At 33.5% G+C, this 25,304-nt stretch overlaps 1 long non-coding RNA gene and 1 other non-coding gene across 6 annotated transcripts in view; both read left to right on the forward strand.

Annotated features, from left to right (window-relative positions):
• The window catches only part of LOC114235340 (uncharacterized), a 118,704-nt gene that overhangs the window by 56,234 nt on the left and 37,166 nt on the right, over positions 1–25,304 (forward strand). For 4 of the 5 annotated variants that reach the window (XR_008556725.1, XR_008556723.1, XR_008556727.1 and 1 more), the window contains one exon: positions 23,987–24,241. This is a non-coding gene — a long non-coding RNA (uncharacterized LOC114235340). Of the gene's footprint in view, positions 1–23,986; positions 24,242–25,304 lie in introns of those variants that run through there. The other variant, XR_008556726.1, reaches the window with a different exon arrangement.
• MIR16-1 (microRNA mir-16-1) lies at positions 6,228–6,311 on the forward strand. The gene has a single exon (NR_129160.2). It is a non-coding gene; the product is annotated as a microRNA mir-16-1 (primary transcript).

Genomic DNA, 25,304 nt, shown 5'->3' on the forward strand with positions numbered 1-25,304 from the left:
GAGGTGGGAAAAACAGGAAGACAATCCCTTTTCCTTCCTTTTATATATACACATGCACACCTCTTTTCTTAGAATATGAAAGATTTTTACCCTGATTCATTTAACTTTTGAGAAACAAGTAAATTCTAAGGGAATAATTCTAACACATTAGCTAAAATTAATATTATACCATTAGAAAAACTCTCGAATCCAGGAAATACTTATTTCCCTAAAAGTATTTGAGATTCTCTACCAAAAAGATTAATTTCCATATATTTCTTGAGCTAATTCTATATCTCTAAATGAAAGTAATGTGCAGCTGTTTCTGTTCTTGATGTTGAGGGATGGCCTTGTTTAAACAAAAACTAATACTTGAGATGCTTTTCTTACATTATCTCATACCATTGCATTAGTGACCCAGTAAATAATGTCTGTGTGTTGAAGAGTGACCTTATTATGATCATAGATGGTCATCCACTGAATTTGATAAATAGTTTTTAGGGTACAAATCAATTAAATATTAAAACTTATAATAATGAGACAGTTTGAAGAGTAGTAGCAAAATGTCACAGGTCACTTCTTTTTTAAATTTTTCCCCTCAATATTTTTGTCTCTGGAAAACTAGAATGGAAACATTTGCAAATCCCCAAAGAATCCTATATAATCCAGGCTTGGGTTTTTTAATTGGTCCCTTGGAAGCCAGCTCAGCTTTTCTTCAACTAAAGTCTCAGAAAAAGAAGTCTTTTCAATTTGTATTGCACTTACTATAGACTGAGGGCAGTCTACTCTTCAAAAAGAAATGGGTATAATTTAACTTTTAACAAATTTTTAAGCACACATAACATCACATTGTTAACCTCATTTCATCTCCTTTATAAATTTCTAAGCAGTTTTTCTTGGATACGCTGCAGTATCTTTTAAACATAGGTCATTTGCAATATTTTATAGTTGGAATTCTTTCTGTTGTTTGTTCTAGGTAATATGCCTGGAGTTCCCTCTAAGGTACTAAAATGGTAATGTTTCCAATTAAATGATACCCAGGAAAAAAGCACATAGTGACAGTAGTCAGTGATTCTGTATGATTGTGTGTATGCCTCTTCTTATTTATTTATTGAACATAACAGGAAAAGTAAAACTGACAGCCTAGGCAAAAAGTGATTGCTTACTTCTGGACATATATTTATTTCAATTCTGCATTCAGTTTATTCCTGTTTTTACATGGAAATAACTTTGAAGACTCAAATATTTCAGACAAATTAGTGACAAAGGGCAAGACTGCATTGAGTAATCTATTGATGTTACCTATTTTATTTATGCTTAGAACATGAAATCCCTACTATACTAGAGTTCATTACATTTGTTTGTTTATTTCCTATTTAAATCAAGACCTGTGCTATTAAATTTTGCCTTGTTTTCATTTTCCTGATATGTTTACAACACAAGGTTTAGCGATAAACTGACTCATACTCATGCATTCTCTCCTTTGTCACCTGAGAGACTCATGACTAATCATATAGGTAGTATCAGCATGAAAGGATTGTGGAGTCGAGAACCAAAGTTTCATTCAACAACCGAGACATTTTCCCCCATAAACAACTTGGTTGAGAACCAAATTCTTTGAGGTGGGAGATGTTTAAGAACCGAGGTTTGGCTATATTTATTAGTTCTTATCAACTTTTTATGTATTGTATTTCTTGGCTGACATCATGGTATATTTTTAATTGATTCATATCTAGAGTAAAATCATCAAAAATTTAATACCCCAAAAATATGAATGTTTAGCTTCTAAGTAGTTTAATTTTGTATATAATGAAACTATTATTAGGAAATCTAATAATAACATGATAACATAGTTTGGGGACTTATATATAAATATCCTGACTTTTCCGGGATGAATTGTCTAAATTGAAATCCACTTCACAGTTTCCAAATAATCATTTGTTTGTTAATTTCTCCACCAGAAAAAAAAAAAAATCAAGGGAATATAGAAACAATACAACTGAAATGCAAAAACTAGGTTTTTTGGATTATAAAACAAGCTTTTTGGATTATAGCTAAATATTATTTCATTGCATGCCTCATCACCACACTGAATTTTAAATGTATCTTCTGTAGTTAGTATCTTTTTGTATTTAATCACTTGTATCCAAAAGACAAGTAGGAAAAAAAAATCAAAACACATTTTAATCTGTTACGTGTGAGTTTTATATATTTGGACATCTCATAAAACTCTCAATTTCTTAATAGGATAATGAAAAAATTAACATATTCAGTGAAATTGTCATGCTGTTTGGTTTGACCCCATAATTTAGGCTTTGCTTGAAGATATTAAAGAGTGGCTAATTTAAAATGTTCTTCAAGTATAATACAGGGTAGGGCCCTGGACATTGTGGCTTGGTGGTTAGAGGGTTGACCCGTGCTCCGAAGGGTCGAAGGTTCCATTCCCAGTCAAAGGCATGTACCTGGGTTGCAGGATCGATCCCCAGCCCAGGTTGGAGTGCCTTCTGCCTGCGGGAGGCAAACAATTGATGTGTTTCTCTCCCCCTCTCTCTCTAGTCCCTCTTTCCCTTCCTTTACTCCCTCCCTCCCTCCTTTCCACTATCTAAAAATTAAGGGGGAAAATAACCGGTGAGGATTAACAAAGAATAATAATAATACAGGGTTGGGCAAAAGTAGGTTTACAGTTGTTCATATGGAAAATAATACAATAATTAATAAATAATACAAGAGTGTAAATGGTTTTACTGTAAACCTACTTTTGTCCTACCCTATATATCATTACTTAAGTAGTATTTCACTGTCCTGAGCAAGGATAGTCATTCTGCAGCCCAGAGGTTATATGTAGCCAGCTCCAGAGGTTTATCTACAGAATTTAAAGCATACTTGAAGGAAGTAATTACTATTATAAAATGTATTGATGCCAGGTTAAAAGTAAAATTAAGATATTTGATAAATCTAAAGTAATGTAGTGACACATAAAGGATAGCTAAATAACAAAGGAGCAGAAATATTTTTATGTCATATAAAGAGATACTCCTTCTCTATCTAGCTGGAATTGCTCCACTGGAATCTTTCACTTTATTAATAATTTAAATCAAGAATTTTCACGTTTGATTAAAACAAATCAAGAATTTCTGTATTTTATGAAAATATTTTTATCACGCTTTCAAATAGAAAGTAGTTATTTTTAATTATCTCAGATAGTTAAAAGTAGAAATGAAAATAGGGGGGAAAATCCTCCTCCTCATGAGGGTGATTATTAAAACATCGGTGATAAAATTACAATATGTATTGTCACAGAAAGCAATAATCTGCCTTGGCCAATGTGGCTCTGTTGGTTACATCATCCTCCCATGCACCAAAGGATCTCCAGTTCAGTTCCTGGTCAGGGAGACAACCAATTGATGTTTCTCTCCCTCTTTTGTCCCTCCCTCAGTTCATCCTTCCCTCCATCCCTTTCCCTCCTTCTCCTCTTCCTCTTTTTCCCTCCCTAGGTAGTTAGTATTTAGTGGGTATAGTTTTAGTTGCTGTGGATAAAAAGATTCTAGAGCAGTGATGGCGAACCTATGACACGCGTGTCAGCAATGACACCCGTAGCCATTTCTGATGACACGCGGCCGCTGAGGCGGTCACATGCCGAGGATGAAACATTTGCTGCTCCTGAGGATGAAACATTTGCGAAATAATGTTTTTTCCTCAAAGTGACACACTACCTGAGTTATGCTCAGTTTTTTGGTGAAGTTTGACACACCAAGCTCAAAAGGTTGCCCATCACTGTTCTAGAGAATGGAGGGTGGCAATGATTGCACAACAATGTGAATGGTCTTAATGCCATAGAACTTTAAAATGGAAACATTTATGTTAGATATATTTAACTACATTTTAAAGAAATAAATGACATTCTTAATGTGAATTATTTTAAAAGGTTTTAAAAACTGATTGCATTTTACAGTATTCACATTTCAAGTATGGTATACTTGGCTTAGTTTAAAATATATACTAGTAGACTTAGCAAAAAGGAAGTATTGGAATTGAAATGACTCATTTTTCTTGATTTTGAAATAATCATTCATTTGACTTTGTAATAATTATTTAATGTATACATCTACTGTGCAGCAGGCTCAAAGAACAATATATAATCTTGAATAGTTATTTCATGATTTTTGTTTCAATCTAAAGGATTTTAAAATTTTTTTGGAAGGGATTTTGTCTGGTATATTAGTGTACCAATTAGTGTAACAACTGAGACAGTGCCTAGCTCATAGTAGGTGTTCAATAAAGTATTAAATAAAAAATATATAGTATAAGATTGTATATTTGAAAATTGTCATGCTTACATTTTTATCTGAAAGGGTGTGCTTTTGTCTGGAAAGTGGGTTTGAGGGGAGAGGGTAACCTGAAGGTCAGTTTCTTAGTGTAATCGGTAAATACAAATAAGTATTATGTATTTTCATGTTACTGCAAACAGATTTATTTTGGCTACATATTAAAAATTGTGTGGAAAAGTAAGACACTAATAGAGTAGAATAACATGTGAAAAACAGGTTGCTCAGATAGGAGATTAGCTACATATGATTTTTAACCTTTTGCACTCGGATGTCGAGTGTGACTCGACACGGTTAGCATCGGTAGCAGCTCTTTTTACACTCTTTGAATGTATCAATAATTTGAAATATAAAAAAATCCAAATAAGTTTGTATGAAAAGAAACTCCAGTTTTTTATTCTACTGCCGCGCTTTGTAAAATCTGGGGTATTTAAAAAATTAAATCCCGAGTAGAATAAAGGAATCGAGAAAAAAGCAAGCGAGTGCAAAGGGTTAATAATAGTGAAAATATTCACAAGAAAATTAATATGGGCTATATGACAGTTGTGCTTTTTCTAAATAATTAGATATTAGGAGGAATGGACAAATTTCAGTGCACATCACCTTATTCTGTAAAAGTATTGTAGCTTTAGCAAAGCTATTTTAATGGTGAGAAAACGGGGGTAAAAAAGGTTATCAAGATTTGAGCTAGAGTCCTGGTAGTTTTATCTTTTAGAAGAGGGTTGGGGAACATCCAGTCCATAGGCTACATAAATCCCCCGAAATCATTTGATCTGGCCTTGTCAAAGCATTAGGGGTGAGTTAATTATATGTTTGACAAAATATAGCAGGCTAATTTTTAAGTTGACAAATTTTCATGGCCCAATAATGATGTTATAAATATCCAAATAGCCGTTGGCAGAAAAGAGGGTTCCTCACCCCTGTGAGAGAAATATGTGATTTAATTCCCAAAGTTGAATAAGTGGAAAATGTTTAGGAGAATATTTTCTTGCCTGGTGAAGAGTGGAGACAGGTAAGGGGTAGAAAGATAAAGAGCCACAGGATTCCTGTTTTTATTTCTCATCTCGGGTACAAAGTTAACTTATCTTTCCAAGGCTTCATATTCTAGAATTACTTCTTATATAAAATGATATCCAACTTTGACAGACTATTTTAGTAGAGAGATAAATGTTGAGGGTAAAATATTTGGGTTTTTAAACATAAATTATTTAAGAAAATTGATTTGCTTGGGGTCTTTTTACTTAGTATTAAATATTTCATGTGACTTCATGTTGCTAGCTTTAGTTTATTGAAACTGAGCTCTTGCATGTCATTTTTTATTTTCCTCTTGATATGAAGTCTTACCTATTTAATGAAGATGTCTTATGAAAAGTGTACTTCAAGGAATGAAATGCTGTTTATAATTTATGCTGTTACCAAGGTAAAGACCAAATTTTATTAATTTACTTTTTACAAAATGAAAAAATAACTTTATTTAATACATTCAAAAATTTGATTAAATATTTAACTGTACTAACTTATTAAGGTGACATAGGAAAAATGCTTTTCCTCACATTATGCATTTTTGTGTTCCTAACTATAGAAAGTGCTTGGCACATAGTTGGCTTTCCTTAAATTTTTGATGTAGAAATAAATTATTATGCTACTTAAAAGCTTCTAAGAAACTAATTATGCAATCTTTAAACATGGATTTTTTAATGGTTTTATTCTCTTTTTTCCCCTAAAAGAAAAAAATATTTTTGTATCTTTAGGTGCTAATGTGAGTTTAAAAAAATAAAACCTTGGAGTAAAGTAGCAGCACATAATGGTTTGTGGGTTTTGAAAAGGTGCAGGCCATATTGTGCTGCCTCAAAAATACAAGGATCTGATCTTCTGAAGAAAATGTATTTCTTTTAACTCTTCATAACTCATGATAGTGATGTCAGCAGTGCCTTAGCAGCACGTAAATATTGGCGTTAAGATTCTAAATTATCTCCAGTATTAACTGTGCTGCTGAAGTAAGGTTGACCATATTCTACAGTCATATTTTAATGTATATTAATATTACTAATGAACTTTGTTTTATTGATAGTGTATTTTCAGTGTTATTAATAATCTTAGGTTTATGATTCTATAATCTATAAAAATAAGTACTAACTTTTCAGATGTATTATGTATGTATAATTGCAATTTATGTGTTGAATGCCATCAAGAGTTTATTGAAAGAGCTTATACATCAAATAAATATTTCTTAATGCACATTTATATTCAGTGTAAATATACAGATTTTTACTTATGATTAAACAAATATTCGTTTTCCCTTTGTTTCTCTAGTAAAATGAAATTACTTGAAAGATACTTATCTCACAGTTAAATGGACATTATAACATATACATTTTGGAAAGAACTTAGAAGACTATTTAATAATGTTTCTAAATATTTCCTTATAAGGGAAGGGGAAAAATAATGAAATGTGAATTAAATTCCTGAAATTCTGGGTCTCAAAATGCACTTAATCATAATTTTCAAGGTAGGAAAAATCTTACAGATGATCAACCTATTCCTGGGATAACTTAGGAAACAACAACTCAAATTAAGTAATTTGCTATATATGACAGATTAGAATCTTAATCCTATGTCTGACTTTATGTTTTCATATTTTTTCCTGTTCTTATTAAAATGTTATTTTTTAATAGCGGAAGATTTTTGTTTAACAAGTCAAAAACAAACATCTTGCCCTGGCCGGTGTTCTCAGTGGTTAGAGCGTCGGCCATCTCAACGAGGCTTCAATTCCCAGGCAAGGGCACTTAACCTGGGACACAGTTGGCTCCTGGCCCTCGGTCAGGACTTGCAAGAGGCAACCAGTCAATGTGTCTCTCTCACATTGATGTTTTTTCTCTCTCCCTCCCTCCCTTCCAGTCTCTCTCTGAAAAAGCAATGGAAAAAATATCCTCGTCTGAGGATTAACAAAAAGCAAACTGTGTGTGTGTGTGTGTGTGTGTGTGTGTGTGTGTGTGTGTGTGTGTATAAATATATATATGAAGGCCTTGTTTGCTTTTTATATCACAAAATTTAACTTCATAGTAAAACCAAAAATTAATTTCATAGATGCAAACACAGTAAAATTTTTTAATTAAAATTTAAAGGAATATGTTTTCTTTACCTTTTATTTTTTATTTGTTGGAGTTTTATTAAGTCATTCAACAAAAATTGATGTTCAGGATGAGACAAGTGTGTTTGTGTAGTGTGCCATACTTCTGGTTTTATTTCCTGCCAGGAATATCTTACCCTTTTCTATATAACCAAGCAGAAAATATACAAAATAAAAGAAGTTCTGAGTGAATAATTTCCAATTTTAATTGTCAATTTTGGAAGCCTTGAAAGTATATTAGATGTAATTTAAGGAATTGTTTTCAGGTATCTTTTGTTTAAATTCTAATTTGAAGGTAAAGAAATATTATATAAGACATTTTTTTAGAACAGCCTCACTTTTTTCCAGCAATTTTTTGTCTCAAAATAAGGAAGCAATACACCATATTGTTAGAATTAAATGCCAGCTGTCACATTGAAATAATATTGCCTGGTGCTTTCATAAATCATTCATCAAGCTCTTAACCTGTTTCCTTTACTTAATTTCAACCATTTTATGAAAGACTGTACAAATATATGATAGATTTTGGTTTCACTAAAAATATTCCAGCGTCTAACACATAGATGCTTAGAAATAGTTACTGAATGAATTACACAGTTTGTCTAATATTTTCCAGAACACCCCAGGAGTTAGATTTCTTTTTTTGCTTTCTTTTTGTTTTTCTAAATGAATTTGAAGTCAAATGTTACAAAATTATATTTAGTCTAATCTGCCTCCTAAATGACAGAGAAAACTTGGATTTTACATTTACTAGGTGAATATTTATATCTAGGTGCTGCAGGTGTGAAGAAGGTCCATTTGGGGCTACTATAGCTAAAAGAAAACTTGTTTTAATCCTGAGAGTAGATTTTTAAAAATTTGAAATATTGGGAGAATAAGACAATATTGCACTGAAACTTATTGTAGCTATGCAGTTCCTTTCCAGTCTTTTATTATAGAAGAGGAAATAGCCTGTCAGTACCTGATGAAACAGGTAACTCAACAGGACTGGAAGTTTTTTTTGTAAAAGTTAATATAATTCCATCTTTGTGTAATTTTGAAACACAAAGAACAAATAGTAAAATAAAATGTTAATCTTAATTTGACTATTGATTTTGCAAGGAAGAAATAGTTACATATAGTTGTATATTTTTTTCATTTTTCCCATCTTCTTTGGGGAAAAAAAATTGTAATCTTTTTTATTCAGATGTGTTTTTTTTTTAAGTTGATGCCAAATAATTCCAGTTTTGATCATCTTAAATCTGTTATTTGGAGTATAGATTGAGTTTGGTGCTAACTCAGAGTACTGCAGGCAAATATCCAGGAGACAAGAAGAGGAATATTTTATTCAACAATTCAGTTTGCATCCTATATTCAAATGCAAATCTCTTAAGATAACACATGTTGATATATGATAGATTTGAAAATTTGGCCATAGACTAAATTTCATATTTAAGTTGATTTTCTTCATTTATATATTCTTTGGTTGTTACAGAATTATAGGTGTTTTAAGCATTATTACTGATACAAGCCCATCTTAGGCATAATTGGATTAGTAAGATTATACTTTCATAATCATAAACTGTGATCTGTGAAGTAATATATATATGTATTTAGAAGTTGACATTCTAATTCTATTTTTTTTTCCTTTTGCAGGTGGATATTACTATCCCTTATTTATGGAAAAAGTTTTATTCTAAGTGTTGTTTCTCATTGAGTATTAACAAAAGGGAGAGAAATTAATGTCCTAAACTTTTGAGATAGATTTGGTTCTAGTAAGTGTTTAGACATATTACTTTGTATATCTGGGAAAATAAAAAAGAGACCATCATCAGTACATTTCCAGCTTTAAAAAAATTTTATTTTCTTAACTTTTATCAAGGGAATTTTACAGTTTAGAATAAAACAGTTTCTTTTTAACTTGAGCCCCTTTAATGAAGAATTAATTCCTCCACCAGAAATTTTAAGAGTTTATGTTCTTATCATGTTTATTTATAAAATATAACTCATGAATTTCTGATGTCTTTTTTTTTTTTTTTTTTTTTACGCTATATGATATGAAGAAAATGTTGGCAAATAAATAAGTTTAAACCTCTTCTGTTAAATTTCTGTGCAAGGTGATAAGTTAGTTGCTGTTTTTTGTCTTAATTATACTGAAATTAAATTCATTCATAATTTCTATTTGGGTCTATTTCTTGATTATTAACACATGCAACATGAGTAACTTAGATTAGTATATTAATGAACACAGCTCCCCTTAATTTGCTGGGATTTTGAATAATCTGATAGTTGTTATTTTCATATGATTGGACTTTTTATGTTTTGGAAAAAAAAAAGTAAACTGCCTGTGGAATCTTATCGTTACTTTATCTTACGCTATAGGGTTAGATTTTGTTTGAGAAATTGTGTTGAGGAAAAAAAAATTTTTTAAGCCACTTTTACACTAAATGTTCCTCAATTTAATTAACTTGTTATTAAAGGTATTCTATATATCTTTGTTTTATAACTTAACCACTTAGCATGGATTATTCTATTAAAGAACATCTTTAGAAAGTGGTTGAAATTTTAAATCACCCCAGAGATTGTTTCCTTCTGTATCTCATTATTTTATAATCTTTGGGAATGCTTTTATATATGGAAGTAACATTTCAAGAATATAAGCTCTTATAGTACTACTAAAACTTTTTTTGTCTGGATTTAATTCAATGATAAATAGTAAACTATAAAGTAACTTTTTTTGTTTCCATAGGAACAGTTTAAAATATTTTAGCTTGATGCAATGAAGGTAGAATATTTGTTGTTTGGTAGAATACATTGAGAAAGTTTAAGTACATCACTTCTTAAGAGAATTTGTAAGTTTTAACATAGTCTATACAGATTTTCATATTTGTTTGTGTTTTCTGGCAGTGTGAAAATGCTAATGTTGGACAAGGAACATTCAAAATAGATTTGAGCCCTTAACTGGTTTGGCTCAGTGGATAAAGCGTCAGCCTGCGGACTGAAGGGTCCCAGGTTCGATTCCGGTCAAGGGCATGTACCTTGGTTGCAGACACATCCCCAGGGGGTGTGCAGGAGGCAACTGATCGATGCTTCTCTCTCATCGATGTTTCTAATTCTCTATCCCTCTTCCTTCCTCTCTGTAAAAAAAAATCAATAAAATATATATTTTTTTAAAAAACTTGATTTGAAACATTTATATATAGAAAGTAAGGTACAAATTTACTTACGTTATATAGGTACTGAGGATCAGCACTGAACAAAACATGAATTCCAACCTTCATGGAGCTTACAATCTTGGGAGAGAGATGTGGGTAACAGAATAGACAAAATTAATAGGTACCATAGTGGCATGTCAGATGGTGATAAATTCTATGGGGAAAAATAAATCAAGGGCTATGGGAGGACTGGCATAAAGGTGTTTGGAAGGCAGGAGAGGCATATTTTTAAATAGTATAATGAGAATATGCTTCACAGAGATGACATTTGAACAAAGACAAACCATAAGGGAGCACACCATTAGGTATCTGGGAGAAAAGGCTTTCTGGTAGATGACATAGCAACTACAAAGACATTTCTGGTAGGTATATAGCAAGGAAGTCTGGAAGGCTATGATCAATTATACAAGAGGGACAATCGTAGCTCATAGGATCAAAGACTTTATAGGGGGCAAATGTTATGACTACTTAAGCTTTTAGCTTAATCTACAGATTTAATTTTTCATTCAGTTGGTTTCCTCTAAGCCTGTGACTTTTGTAAATATAACGTAATAGTTTTATGAATCAGACTCAAGGTTAATAACCTCCATTTGAGATCATTTAGAGTATAAAAAGTGTTTGGTTGGTTAATAGATATATGTGTGATGATCAGGTTTTTGCAAATTGTGTTTTGATGATTCTGAAATTGTTTTCCACTTGACCAGTTTAGTCAAAGCTAATGGCTGCAAGGAACACACTGAACTTGTTCATGTTTGTCATTTACCCAAACATTGTCTGACATCATTCTTAGAATTGCTGCCATAGTTAAGTACTTCGTTATTTCTTGCTTGTTCTTATTTTGCAGCATTTTAGCTGAGGAATTCTTTGCCTGTAATTGTTTCATCATCTGCTACAGTATATCCCATTGATTTGACCTTCCTAAAACACTGCTTTTTATTGTATGAAATTCAAATTTTTTAGCTTGTACCTCATGATCTTGCCCCAACCTTTTCTAAAGTTTTTCCATATTTCAAGTGAACTAGTCCTGATACATGCATTTTTCTATCTCTTTGCTTTCCAATAATCTGTGTGCTATTTCCTGACTTTAATAGTCTGGCACTATTCCTTCTTCTGATGGTATGAACAGTTTATATACCTAGTTCTTAACCTTGTTCTCTGACTTAACACACCTGAGGAACATAATAATATCTTTATCATTAATTGCACCTCATTTATTCATACATATTAACCTTTAAAATGTATTAGCAATATGAACAAAAACTTTAAGAAACAAAATGAAGAAAAAGCAGGTTGACTAAGATATCCAGAACTTCAAAACATCAGCCTAAATATTAGGTCCCAAAGTTCAGATACTAGTTTTATGCTGACAAGTGGTATAGTTGATTATTTTCTGTTATATGAAAAACTATATATTAATCACATAAGAGTATAGAATAGCCATAATATATTTTTAGGATTTTAGCACATTAAGTGAATAATTAATTATTTCCCTTTTCTAATATTGTAAAAACAGTTAATAAATGTACTCTTTTAAGAAGCAGTCCATGTGTTTATTATAAAGTTTATAATACTAAAAGATTGGAAGAGTTATTTTAAGTGTCTAACAATTAAAAGCTGATTAAATAACATGTTGAATGGCATACTGTCTGAATAATTCTGGCAAAGAGGTCTCAGGGAAGGTTCTCATTGGCTTGTTTCTAGGATATGTCCATTCCTGAACCAGTCACCATGGTCAAGGGGGGTGGGGTAGAGTATAAATGGAGTACTCTGGCTGGTCTAGTGGTGGGGATGGTCAGGCCTGCTCAAACCACATGGAATAAGTTCCTAGAATAGAGGAGAGAACAGGCTAGAGAGCAAAAAATAATATATTGTGATAAGTGGTACTATTCAAACTTATTAATATAATGTAGTTATATTAATGAGCTAGAAGTTGTTCATGATTAAGTGAAAAGGTTACCAAATAGTACAAATGAACTAATTAGAAGAATACATTTGCTAAACTTACTATTACTGGTTTACTGTGGGTGTGAGATCAATCTTATTAGCATTGGGGGAGGGAGGTGCCATAAATAAGAATGTATGATTGTAAATGGGGGAAAGTTTGTTTTTTTGGTTTTTTTTTAATATATTTTTAATTGATTTCAGAGAGGGAGAGAGAGATGGAAACATCAATGATGAGACAGAGTCTTTGATCAGCGGCCTCCTGCACGCCCCACACTGGGGATCAAGCTCCCAACCCTGCCATCTGCCCTGACCAGGAATCGAACTGTGACCTCCTTGTTCATAGGTCAACACTCAACTGCTGAGCCAGGCCAGTTGTGCAGAATGAGAAATCCTTGAAAAATAAATAATTATTTGAAGCAGCCTTACCACCATGAAAATCTATAATAGAAATCCTACTGGGTTTGGGAACTGTACAAGTGATAATGAAGGATACTATCATGGGAAGAACTTGAATAGATAATTTCAAAAATTAAGTCATTTCAAAAATAAGATCATCTACCTAATAAAAAAAAGTTACATGCTAATTGACCATACCTTCATGATGCCCACCAGCCAGTCAGGAGTTAGTATGCAAATTAAGCCAACAAGATGGTGGGTTAATTTGCATACACAGGCACGGAGCGGCTGGGGGCAGGGCAGGACACTTGTGTTGCCATGGTGACTCTACAGGCATTCAGCACCACACCAGCCACTCCGGGCCTCTAGGCAGCATGGGAAGGCAGAAAGGCAGCTCTGGCCAGAGCGAAGGCGGGGCCGGCAGCCAGGGGAAGGAAGGCCCATTTTTGGCACGAATCTTCGTGCATCGGGCCTCTAGTTTTAAAATAAGTTTCAGGGGAGCAATCTACTCTGTTGTCAAATGAGTATTAAAAAAGGAATTCTTGAAGCCCTAGCTGGCTTGGCTCAGTGGATAGAGCTTTGGCCTGTAGACTTAAGGGTTCCAGGCTCGATTTTAGTCAGGGGCATGTACCTTAGTTGCAAGCTCTGGCAACCAATCCATGTGTCTCTCTCACATCTATGTTTCTCTCTCTCCTCCTCCCACTCTCTAAAAATCAATGGAAAAACATCCTTGGGTGAGGATTAACAACAACAAAAATAATTCTTGAATTTGTTAGGTTTTTCTGTCATTTTCCCACTCTTCCAGTCCCAGACCTCAAAAGGTAAGAATAAGAAATGAGTATATAAATCTATTTTAATTTTGAAACTATATTAACAAACTAAAGGAAAATCTGACTTATAGTGTATTTAGTAGCACAACAAAACTGATTTTCAAGTCTAAAAATTAAGTATTTTTTAAGTTTAAAAAGTTTGTTTGAATTTTTCCTAGCATAAAAGTAATACATGAACATATAGAAATGTCAGAAAGAGCAAAAAATTTTATTTAAAAATCACAGTTTTACCCCCCAATGACAACTACTACTATTTGGCTTTATTCCCCTCTAGTTACATAGTTGTATTAGCAATTATTTTTTCTTAACCTGACTCATAAGAGACTAAAGGGAGCATCTCTTTCTCAAGATATGCTCCGGCCCAGAAAACTTTTCTTTACATTCGTCTAAAATATACCTGAAAAATACCATGAATTGTAGAATTTGTTCCATAATATGTAAATACATAAAATTTCTCAAGATGTTTTAGTAAACTTGAGCATATGAGATGTTTTACCCTGTGGCTTCCTCTGCCACACTTGCTTATCACCCCACAGGAACCTTCCCGTAGTGTGAGAAGCATTCTGATGCAAGGGAAATCATTGAAGGTTTTTTTTAAAACAGTAAGAAAAATACTGACTCAAGATTTGCTCAAAGAGAAATCTAAGATCAATATGAGTTTGTTTCTTTTGTACCCCAATCATCACACCAAATTTGTCAAAAAGCTGAGCTGTTTGGAAAGGGTGGAATTTACATTTGATAATCAAAAAACCTTTAAGAATAGTTATGGACATTTCAGTTTAAACATGTGGCTATGGTTTAAAAAATGTTACCAATACACATGAATTCAGAATATATGACCTGTCTGTTATAGTGCCCCATTTAGAATGTAAGCAAAATGGTATGTCTCAACCTATTTTTCTCATGTGCTAATATTTTATAATTTAAAACTCTTAAGAACTAGGAGTTAAATTTGGAAAGGCAGGTTTAGAATCTGAAAACTTGGTCTGGCCAGTGTGGTTCAGTGGTTGGATGTTGACCCATGAACCAACAGGTACCGGCTCAATTCCCCCATTGTGGACTCTATCCCCAGTGGGAGGTGTGCAGGAGGCAGCCAATCAATGTCTCTCTCTCATTGATGTTTCTATTCTCCCTAAAATCAATAAAAGCTTATTTTTAGAATATGAAAACTTGGCTAATAGAATAAAGAAACTATATTATTTGGGGGTCTAAAAATCTGAGGGGAGTGGTGTTTGTCATCAAAACAGGCCTATGATACAGATTTCAAGTCAGGCCCTGTTATGCCATTTTTGTCAGCATTTTAATGAGTATTGCATCCTTTGGAAAAATAGGAAAATACCCAAATAGGGATTATGGACCAAATAAGTCCATAATAGTTATTGTACCATTTTGAATAGGTGTTTCTTAGATGAGTTTATGTCTAAAACTTCAGGAATTTGGAGCTTTGAAAATGGATGACTTCTTTTTTCTACATACTTTTATTCAGGAAGAATTTGTGGTGATTTTATAATACTAGAGGCCTGGTGCATGATTTTCATGCACGGGTAGGGTTCCTAGGACTGGCCGGCAATCAGGGCTGATCTGTGGGGCAATTGGGGGGGCGGGCACTGGCACCTGCGTTGGCCAGCCTGGTGCCACCTGCTCGCCGGCCCCACCTCCCGCCACCACTGCCAGTTGCCTCCCTCTGTGGGGTGACCGGCGGGGTGATTGGGGGGCCCCCTGCTCGCACCCACCTTGGCTGGTATAGGGCCTGCAGGCTGGGGGCAGCTCCTGCATTGAGCGTCTGCCCACTGGTGGTCAGTGCTCATCATAATGACCAGTCATTCTGCCATTCGGTCAATTTGCATATTAGGCCTTTATTATATAGGATATACATTAAGAAAATAAATTCCTAAAAAGAAAAAAAGACCTCCTTCACTATAATCTTTCTTATTTTAAAGAATACTAGATGGTCTTGGTTTCTGAATAGACAAATTAGATCATTTAATTTGGGATTTAGGTAAAAGTTCAACAGATTTAAAAATTAGCATTGAAATTCATTTATTAACTTATTGCTATATGCTAATAAATGCATGTTCATTGGAAGTCTTGGTGTATATGGCTTATGTTAGGCCCACATGTAGAGTGTGGATGTGAACTAAGTAGAGGGCATTCAGAGAATTGAAAAAATATGAGGTGTTCAAATATATTGAGTGATTGAAAAAGAAAAGACATAATTTTGAGACTTCTTTATTCTGTATTGTACTGGATGACAACAGTAGATCAAGTTTCAGTATTTTATTATATTATTTATTTATATTACCAACTGGATATATGCATTAGACTGATATACCAGGAACCTTGAAAGTAACTAAATAAGGGGGAGGGGGGGTGAGGAGTAAGATTTAAAGACATTTGAAATGAAAATACATCAGCTGAATAAATCCTTGCCTTTAAAATGTGTGCTAACAAAGGACAATTTTTTTTTTTTCCCCAGGAAGGGGGAGAGAGAGAGCAAGAAACATCAGTGATGAGAGAGAATCATCAATTGGCTGCCTCCTGCATGCCCTCTATTGGGGATCAAACCCGCAACCTGGGCATGTAACCTGACCGGGACTTGAACCCTGACCTCCTGAATCATAGGTGGATGCTCAACCACTGAGCCACACCCGGCTGGGCCAAAGGATGATTTTTTACTAAAGGAAATTATAGGGAAACTTCCTGGATGTTTTGTTTTAGGACGGTATTTACTGAAAATACCATTGTTTTAACAGAACTGACAGTATCTACAAAAGATATTCTTAAGAAATTCCAGGAGCATGTGCCACTTGTCTTTAAACTATGAAATAATGAAAATGTTAACATTTTCATTAAGTACTAGAGTTGGAACATTTTTTAAAATATTAAAGGCTTTTATAAGTTGTCATTTGTTTTCAAGGAGGGTTACTTTTATTTTAGAGAGAGAAACCAATTTGTTGTTCCACATATTTATGCATTCATTGTTTGATTCTTGTATGTGCCCTGACTGGGAATCGAACCCACAACCTTGTATATTGGGACAATGCTCTAACCAACTGAGTTACCCAGATAGGGCCTAGGAGGGTTACCTTTTAAAGGCTTTTGGACAAATCCAGTATAGAACTAATCATTAAGTTTTTATTTTCCTCTTAGGACTACCAAGAAGAATACGTTTGAATAATTTGAATAAACAGGAAAGAATCGATTCTACAGAAAAATTTTAACCATACTGTTCTGATTCGAGAAGATGGGTTATAGTGTCAAAGGGGCATTCTTTGATGTTTATATTCTAGGGTGTTTGGATATTAAAACTGAAAAGTCATAGCTTGGGCTTATACCTCTCTTTGAATTCTCTTTCTGTAGTTAAATATAAGGGAATTCAGTTTCAGTTGGAGCTTTTCTCATCTTACTAGGCACATACTAGGTGCTCAGCTAATTATTAAGTGGGGTATTCCCAGGAATATCTATCTCACTCTGAAATTGACACTGGGTCTAGTTGATTCTGGCATCAGATATGCAGTAAGTAATCATTCTATATATCATTACCAGTCATGAACCCAAATCATTGTTGAGACTTGATTAGACAATGCAATGGCTTGGCTAAAAAGATAATTTTTATGAAAACACCTTTTAATGCAGGCTTCTTAGTTTTTACAGTTCAAGTACTTTTCAGGCTACTGTGCTTCCAAATTACATGAGATTTTTGATATGAGAGAATTGTAAATAATGAACTTCAACCCTGGCACATGTATTAATGTTTATTTGCCCCTCTGGGAAATAGGCCAATAAGTTGTTATTGTTTATTTTAAATGCTTAGTTTAGTGAAAATTACCCAAATCAATCAAAACAGTTTAACACCTACACCATAGGGTTGTGGATTTTTTTTCAGTGCATATAGAAACCACTCAAGCTTTAGGTGCTGCTATAAATGATAGAAGTAACAACTAACACATTGATTGTGTAATCCTTTGCCAGAAATTTTAATAACCCATTTAATTCTCATAACCATCTTATAAGGGAGGTACATAATTATCCTCATGTAATAGGTAAGGAAACTGCGTCAAAGGGAAATAGTATGCTTAATGTCAACTAGTAAGTGGAGTCAGGATTCAAGCTCAGGTGGTTTGATTGCAGAGCTCATGCTCTTAATATTATATCTACATCCTCTGTCTTATAGCCAACAAGATAGGGGAGACAAAATTACATATTAAGCCATAAAATACAAAATGATAGTGATACCTTCCAAAGAATGTCTTACATGTAGGTTTGTATTTGGTAGTACTATACCAAGCGCAAATTATTTCCTCAAATATTCCAGGATGGTACTACTGTCCCCTGCAAGAAGGCATGCTTTTAGAAGTGTGTTTCAGTAACAATGGATAAGGTTGTTTGTGTCCGTGTCCTCCTGTATGTATGTGTGCCCCATAGATATACATGCTGATATGTGAATTCAGTCAGCTCTTAATGTAATAGTCATCCCCTGAGAAAACTGCCCCTGCCCTACTATCCATAGTAAACCTACACAATCTATAGGTCGTACTTGATTGTATTGTTTTTAAGGCATTATTGCATCAGATGTTGTCATCTCACTCAAGCACACTGTCTCTCTTTGGAAGCTCATCAAAATCTAAGAGAAAATGGACCTTTTGTAACTAAAAGACTGCAGACAAACTACATAATACATCTAAATTATAAACATTTTGGAGATTACCTATCTCTAAGCTATCAGATACACTTTAAAAATATTTCCTGTCAATTGTACTTCTGGCAAGGCTTAATAATTATTAATTTTATTCTGTCTCATAGAGCAGTTCCAGGCAGTATAACCTTCAGAAACATTCTCAGGTATTACTCAGAAGGGCAATCTCCTCCCACCCCCTCCATATACACATATAGAAAATTAACCCCCTTTTCTGTATTATCACCCTTATAATAGCTTTATTATTACTTATGATACATCATATTGTGATTATTTTCTTCCTTATTTTTTGTACTATTAGGCTATAAGCCTAATAGGTTTGAGCTCATAGACTATATTTTAATTCAGCTCATTTGGTGACTAATGTAGCTGATGACCTCACATAGCACTCAGTAATATAGAATACATTGATACCAATTTTGATATGGCTACTCAGAATAATTCACTGATCAGATAGCCAGAAATTAGATCTTACTTTTCAGTGGAATTCTCCCAGGCTCAAGTCAAATCTATTTATAAAGATCACTTATATCAACTACATTGAAGGATCAGAAAGAATGAGAAACATGAAATAGTACTTGCCAGATAATATAAAGTTTTATATGTGAAATAATTCTTTGTTGGGACCTTTATTTCTCATTGAAATAATATACTAGTTAAGGAATAAAGAATTTGACAGCATATTTTATCTCTTACCAAGAAATTTTGACATATCTGATGTAAGTCTTAAGAAAAATTGTCTCTAGCATACTGAAATGGATTCCCAGATGTTCTTTCTGAGAAGTTATGAGAAAGCACTATGAAGGTCAGGAATAGTTAGCTTTGCAACCATCTCAATTTAGGGTTTTTAAAACTATTAAGTACTTTTTTTTAAAGTGTTAAAATTATTTAATGGCTATTTTTTCTGCTTCATCCATGGCGTTCAGATGTGTTGTCCTGCATTGGGAAATTATCTGGCTTCTGAGCTCTTTTGTTTGGGGGATCCAAAGATATTCATTCCCAAATGAACTGAAATCTAGCCCTAATACCCTGGTTGCTTTATGCAGCCTCTTGGGTTGATTTCACATGGTGGCCTCTGTTACTCTCCATAGTTAATTCCTCCCAAATTAGGCAAGACCTGCCTTCCAGTGAAATATTTGGGTGTTTTATAGTTAACAAATGTATTTCTTGATAATTTACCTGATATGTCTGCTACTCTAAAATACTTTTTATTTTAAGAAGTTTTCTAAAATTAACTATTCACTGCCATTAACTATTCATTACCCTCTTCATTTATAGACAAGAAAAAAGCTCAAGATATTGTTGCTTTAAAATAAGATTATGACATCAAGATTCTAAAATACAGCACATGGCACTGTGCCAATGCTTAGTTAACTTTAAATAGATAATTGCTCATTTGAATGAATCCAGAGAACTGAAAGAAAGCATGAGAATGATGAAATCATCTTAAAGTCTCATCTTGAATCTAGTCCTGCAAAAAAGCCCAGGAGAAGTCTGAAGAGTGGAAATTCCTTTTTTTTAAATATAAATATACTTTTCATCTTGTTTCATTTCCTTTCTTAGTACGATAATCTTTTTACATTAAATCATGCTCTTTAAATTTTCATAATTTTAATTTAATCACTTGTACAATACAATTTTATAATTTGTGGTATCTGATATTTCAAGTAACAATTTCCTTATAGATGTAAGGACATTAAAATTAAAACATATCTGACACATGGCAGATACCTAATAAGCCTTTCAATTAATATTGAATGAGTTAAACTGATTTATGTAACATGGTGGTTTAAAAGGTAAGTCAGAATTTTTAGAATTTTGTTAGCAAATCTTATAATTTTAGGGCCTTCTCTGTTTTCAAAGTGTTTACTTTTAATATTCAATATTTTTATATATAATTTATCATAGTTGAAAAGATGAGAGTCATAGAAACAGTAAAATGGATTAGATTAAATCTTTTTAGACTATGCTTTTGGTTTTGTTATTTGCTCCTATGGAAAAGAAATTTTTCTAATAAAGGCATGTCTAAAGAAATAACTCATAATTAGGATTCATTTAAGAATTCATACAAGAATAATGTGGAAAAACAAGTGATATATATTAGAAGTGAAAATGTCCATTGGATTAATTTGATAGTCAAGACATGAGAATCTAAATTATTTTCTATCGTTTTGTCCTCATATTTAAAGGCTCAATGAAACTTCCATTATGTCCATCTCATTCAATGTGTGTACAGCTATTCATTCATCCAATAAGTCACTTTGTTCAGAAGCACTTGTCTCTGATGTCATCAATGTCATCAATGTACATCTTATTAAGATAAGAAGCATGTGAGAAAAGCTAAAACTTTCCCACTGGTTAAGAAGACCATGAAATGAAGCAGAACAAAAGGTTATAATGCAGTAAAATGCACAAATTCATAATTTGTGAATATTATGTTTGGTTACTTTTCCAGAGGAATGACAATGCAAACAGAAGCTTACATTGTTCATATCCCAGAGAAGTTAGTGTGGTCATATACTTAAAAATTGGCTCTGCTATTGATTAGTTGTGTGACCTTGACCAAGTTGCTGTCTCTCCAGGCTTCAGTTTTAAGTAAGAGGTTAAATTTGGTTGTCTTATTCCAAATTTTATAATCCTAGAACTGAGTTGTTGGCCTTCAATAGAGGGTGGGGCAAAAGCAGTTTTACAGTTGTTTGTATGAAAAATAATATAATAATAATAATACAAGAATAAACTTCATAGTCACAACTGTAAACCTACTTTTGTCCACCCTGTATATTTATTTTGCAAATAATTCTGTACACTGACATAGTACTCATAAAAGCAAAGGGAAAAGTAAAATATTGTAGATTTATGTGGGAACCTCTGGAAAGTGTATGTTTAACTTTGCCATCATAGAAAAAAATTTTAGGTTATGTTACATACATGTGGTAGAGTGGGTCAGTTTTATTCCTGCAAATCTATTTTTGATAATGTAAGAATCTGAAGTGGTGATAATTTGAGGTTTAAAATTCTATAAATGAAGAGTGAATATAATAATTTTACCTCATCAGCCGAAACCGGTTTGGCTCAGTGGATAGAGCATTGGCCTGCGGACTCAAGGGTCCCAGGTTCGATTCCGGTCAAGGGCACATCCCCAGTAGGGAGTGTGCAGGAGGCAGCTGGTCGATGTTTTTCTTTCATCGATGTTTCTAACTCTCTCTCCCTCTCTCTTCCTCTCTGTAAAAAAATCAATAAAATATATTTTTTAAAATTAATAATAATAATTTTACCTCATCAAAAATAGTTATAAAATACTTTAAATGCCTTAAATTTTTTTTGTTTGCATTTTTAAGTGAGATAATCTTTTATTATTAAGGGCCTATTCTATGTCCAGTATTTCAATATAGTCTAAAGAAAAAAATGGTCTCTGTTGGCAAAGAACTTTTAGCCTAGATGGAATATTATACTTATGTACAACAAACAACTAGAGAATAGTGGACTATAAAGTCTGTCTTGCTGACTTGAAGTGCAGCAGAAGCTCAAGGAAATGAGGACTTAGACTCATAAGAGAAGACTTAGAGAAGGTGGAAAATGAGCCGGGCTTAAAGAATGGATTACAGACCCACCAGTATGGCTCAGTTGGTTAGAGCATTCTCTTGTGCACTAAAGGGTCTGGGATTCGATCCCTAGTTGGGGAGTGTACAGGAGGCAACTGAATGATGTTTCTCTCTCCCTCTCCCTCTCTCTTTTCCCCTCCCCTCCCTCCCTCTCTCTCTTCCCCTCTTTCTCCCCCTTCTCTTCTCCTTCTCCCTCTTCCTCCCTCTTTCTTTCCTTCTGTTTCTCTCTCTCCCTCTCTTGCTCTCTCCCTCTCTCTTCCTCTCTAGAATCAGTGGGGGGGAAAAAAACAAAAAAAAACACCATATCCTCAGGTGAGGATTTAAAAAAATATATTGGAAGGAAATCTAGGCTTAAATTAGACAATTCTATCCTGAACATTAGAGGATCTATGCCTTTTAACTAAGCAAATCAAGTGAGAAATATTGAAAAAGTTGCAGAGAAAAATTCTATCAGGATATTTTTTGCCCTGGTAAGATTGACCTTTACCACTATGGGAATGATTGTGAATTAATTCCAAAGTATTTTTAAGCTAAATAGAAACATTCCTTTTCCAAACTATTCTAATTTGCATCCAAACCTTAGCTCAAGTTATCTACTCCTACAATGTCCTTTCCCTCATCTTCAACTTTCTAAATCTTAGGTTATCTACTCCCTGCATGAAATTTTCCTAGTTCATTTTCCTCTTCAGCCACAAATACCATTTTTCTTTTGTGCTTCTATACCTAACTTAGAACAATGAATATATCCTGCCTTACAAGCAGGGACTATCATTTTTTATTATGTACTCTGCCAGCCTAACATAGCAGGTGTTTGATAAATTGCAATTGAGTGCTGAAAATCAGTAGAAATGGCTTTATGATAAAATTAATATATTCTGAAAAGAGTACCAGCTAGATAAATGTAATGCTTATTTCCTAGTAGTTTAGGAGTTCTCTGCCTTTTACCACATATCAAGGTTCTTCTCATTCTATACTACACATTTACGTTCATACCTCAAGTTTTAGCTACCTTACAGTGTCCTTTTAAAAATTTTAAAGTTAGAAACCTATGGATGGTATAAATAGTTGGAAGACGGGTGAAATTTTAATATTTCTTTTTGAGGATTGTTAGTAATCTAACATCACCTAAAGCTTTCTGAATATAGTTTGTTTTCTGTTGGCCTTTTTTGTGTGTCTGAGGAGATTGACTATAGTAGAAAGAAAAGTCCTTACATTAAAAAACACTTTTCAAGAAATAACATTACCATAATAAAAAAAAACATGTATTGAGTATCAGCTGCAGTTCTTTTTAAAATAAATATTATTTTATTTTTTCTTCAGAGGGAAGAGAAGACAGAGAGATAGAAACGTTGATGAGAGAGAATCATCGATCTGCAGGCCCCTTACTGGGGATAGAGCCCATAACCCTGGCATGTGCCCTGACCAGGAATAGAATCATGACCTCTTGGTTCATAGGTCAATGCTCAACCAATGAGCCACACTGGCCAGGCTCGGCTGCAGTACTTTAAAGTGAGTCTCTAAAGAAAACAGTATGCTTCTGACTTCTTCTTTCTGGAGCTATCTTATTGAGTGGAATAGCTTTCCTTAGAAACTTCGGATAATTTTATTAGAGACTAAATCACACCCAAAAAAAGGTTTAAGAAATCTAAGAAGGCAAAGAAAATTGTGGATTAAATATGCAACAGTTGCTTTCATTGTTACCATAATGTAATTTAAAAAAATTAGGTGTCCTAAGCTTTTATGTAAAATCTATAGAACATGTCTGTTTTTCCAGAATCTAGGTATAAAGTATGTTTCACTTTTAGTCAAAAGGAATTTAACCAGCAATTATGATTCATATGGCAAAGCAGTTTCCCCATGTATTGATTTACTTTATAACCTGTTTTCTAGGCATATATTTTTACACCATCCACTGAAACTGACTATACCATGGGTACCTAAGGCACATGAAGAAAGGATTGAGATTGGAAGCTGTAGACATTGTCTGTTCTGAGCTGAGTTCCTGACAACAAGACCACTCTAGCAAAGGGCAATAAATGCCACTGAGAATATCCCTCAACACAAATCTGTAAGTAACTTTTGGGAATTACAGGGGGATTAGAAAATTGTCTCTGCTGACTCAATAAAATAAAAAAAAGTCTTCATTTTGTAATTTGTGGCCTGTATGCTTGTAAATTAAGATACACTGAGTTGTCAAGTAGAGGACTGGTTTGTGGGTGAGAATTTAAGTCAAAATACAATGCAATAACTTGAAACCTTTGTCTTAAAACCTTAGACAAAAGGTTGCATGAATTTGGATAACTAGATTATTATTAAGTTATTGGACCTTTGCCTGGAAAACCAATTAGAGGATTTTAGTCTTGATATGGCATGAAGTTAGCATAGCCCAGCATCTTGAAATAACAGTGGAAGTTGACAAAGTAATGGAATTTTTGGAAATCAAATGTGGCAGTACTATATATAGAAGGATTCTAAGAAATAAAGTCTAGTGGTAAGGAAACTGGGCATGTGACTATTGTAGTAATCTAGGAGTGAGGAAATCCTGGACAGAATAGTGGCAATGAGAATGGAAATGAAAGAATAAAAGATATTTCAAAAGGAAAAAGTATAGAACATCACAATGATTTGGATAAAAGGGTGGTGTCAAAAAATACATGTTCTGTACTAGAAATCATGGTATTATTGAAAGTGGACAGTTGAGAAGCTGGTTTGAGAAGATGCCGAGTCCCATTTTTGTCATACTGAATTTAAGACTATATGTAGGAATTTAATTTGAAATGCTTTCATTAAAGGTTGTGAAAATATAGAACTAGAATTCTATGTAAAAGTCATTCTGGAGAGGTAAATTTGTCAGTATCCACATAAAGCTGATAGGGGTGGACAAGCTATGTGAAGCTCTTTGTTATGGACAATAGATCCCTTTCTTTAAAAAGAAATATGTAGTCTTGCCGGTTTGGCTCAGTGGATAGAGTGTTGGCCTGCAGACTGAAGGGTCCCGGGTTCGGATCCAGTCAAGGGCACGTGCCCGGGTTGCAGGCTCGATCCCAGTAGTGGGTGTGCAGGAGGCAGCTGATCAGTGATTCTCTCTCATCATTGATGTTTCTATCTCTCCCTCTTCCTTTCTCTCTGATATCAATAAAAATATATTTTTTAAAAAAAAAATAATAAATTAAATATGTAAACACATGTTTATGTAAATAAATTATTT

This window comes from Eptesicus fuscus, chromosome 8, assembly GCF_027574615.1.
Source record: "Eptesicus fuscus isolate TK198812 chromosome 8, DD_ASM_mEF_20220401, whole genome shotgun sequence".
NCBI classification, from domain to species: Eukaryota; Metazoa; Chordata; class Mammalia; order Chiroptera; family Vespertilionidae; genus Eptesicus; species Eptesicus fuscus.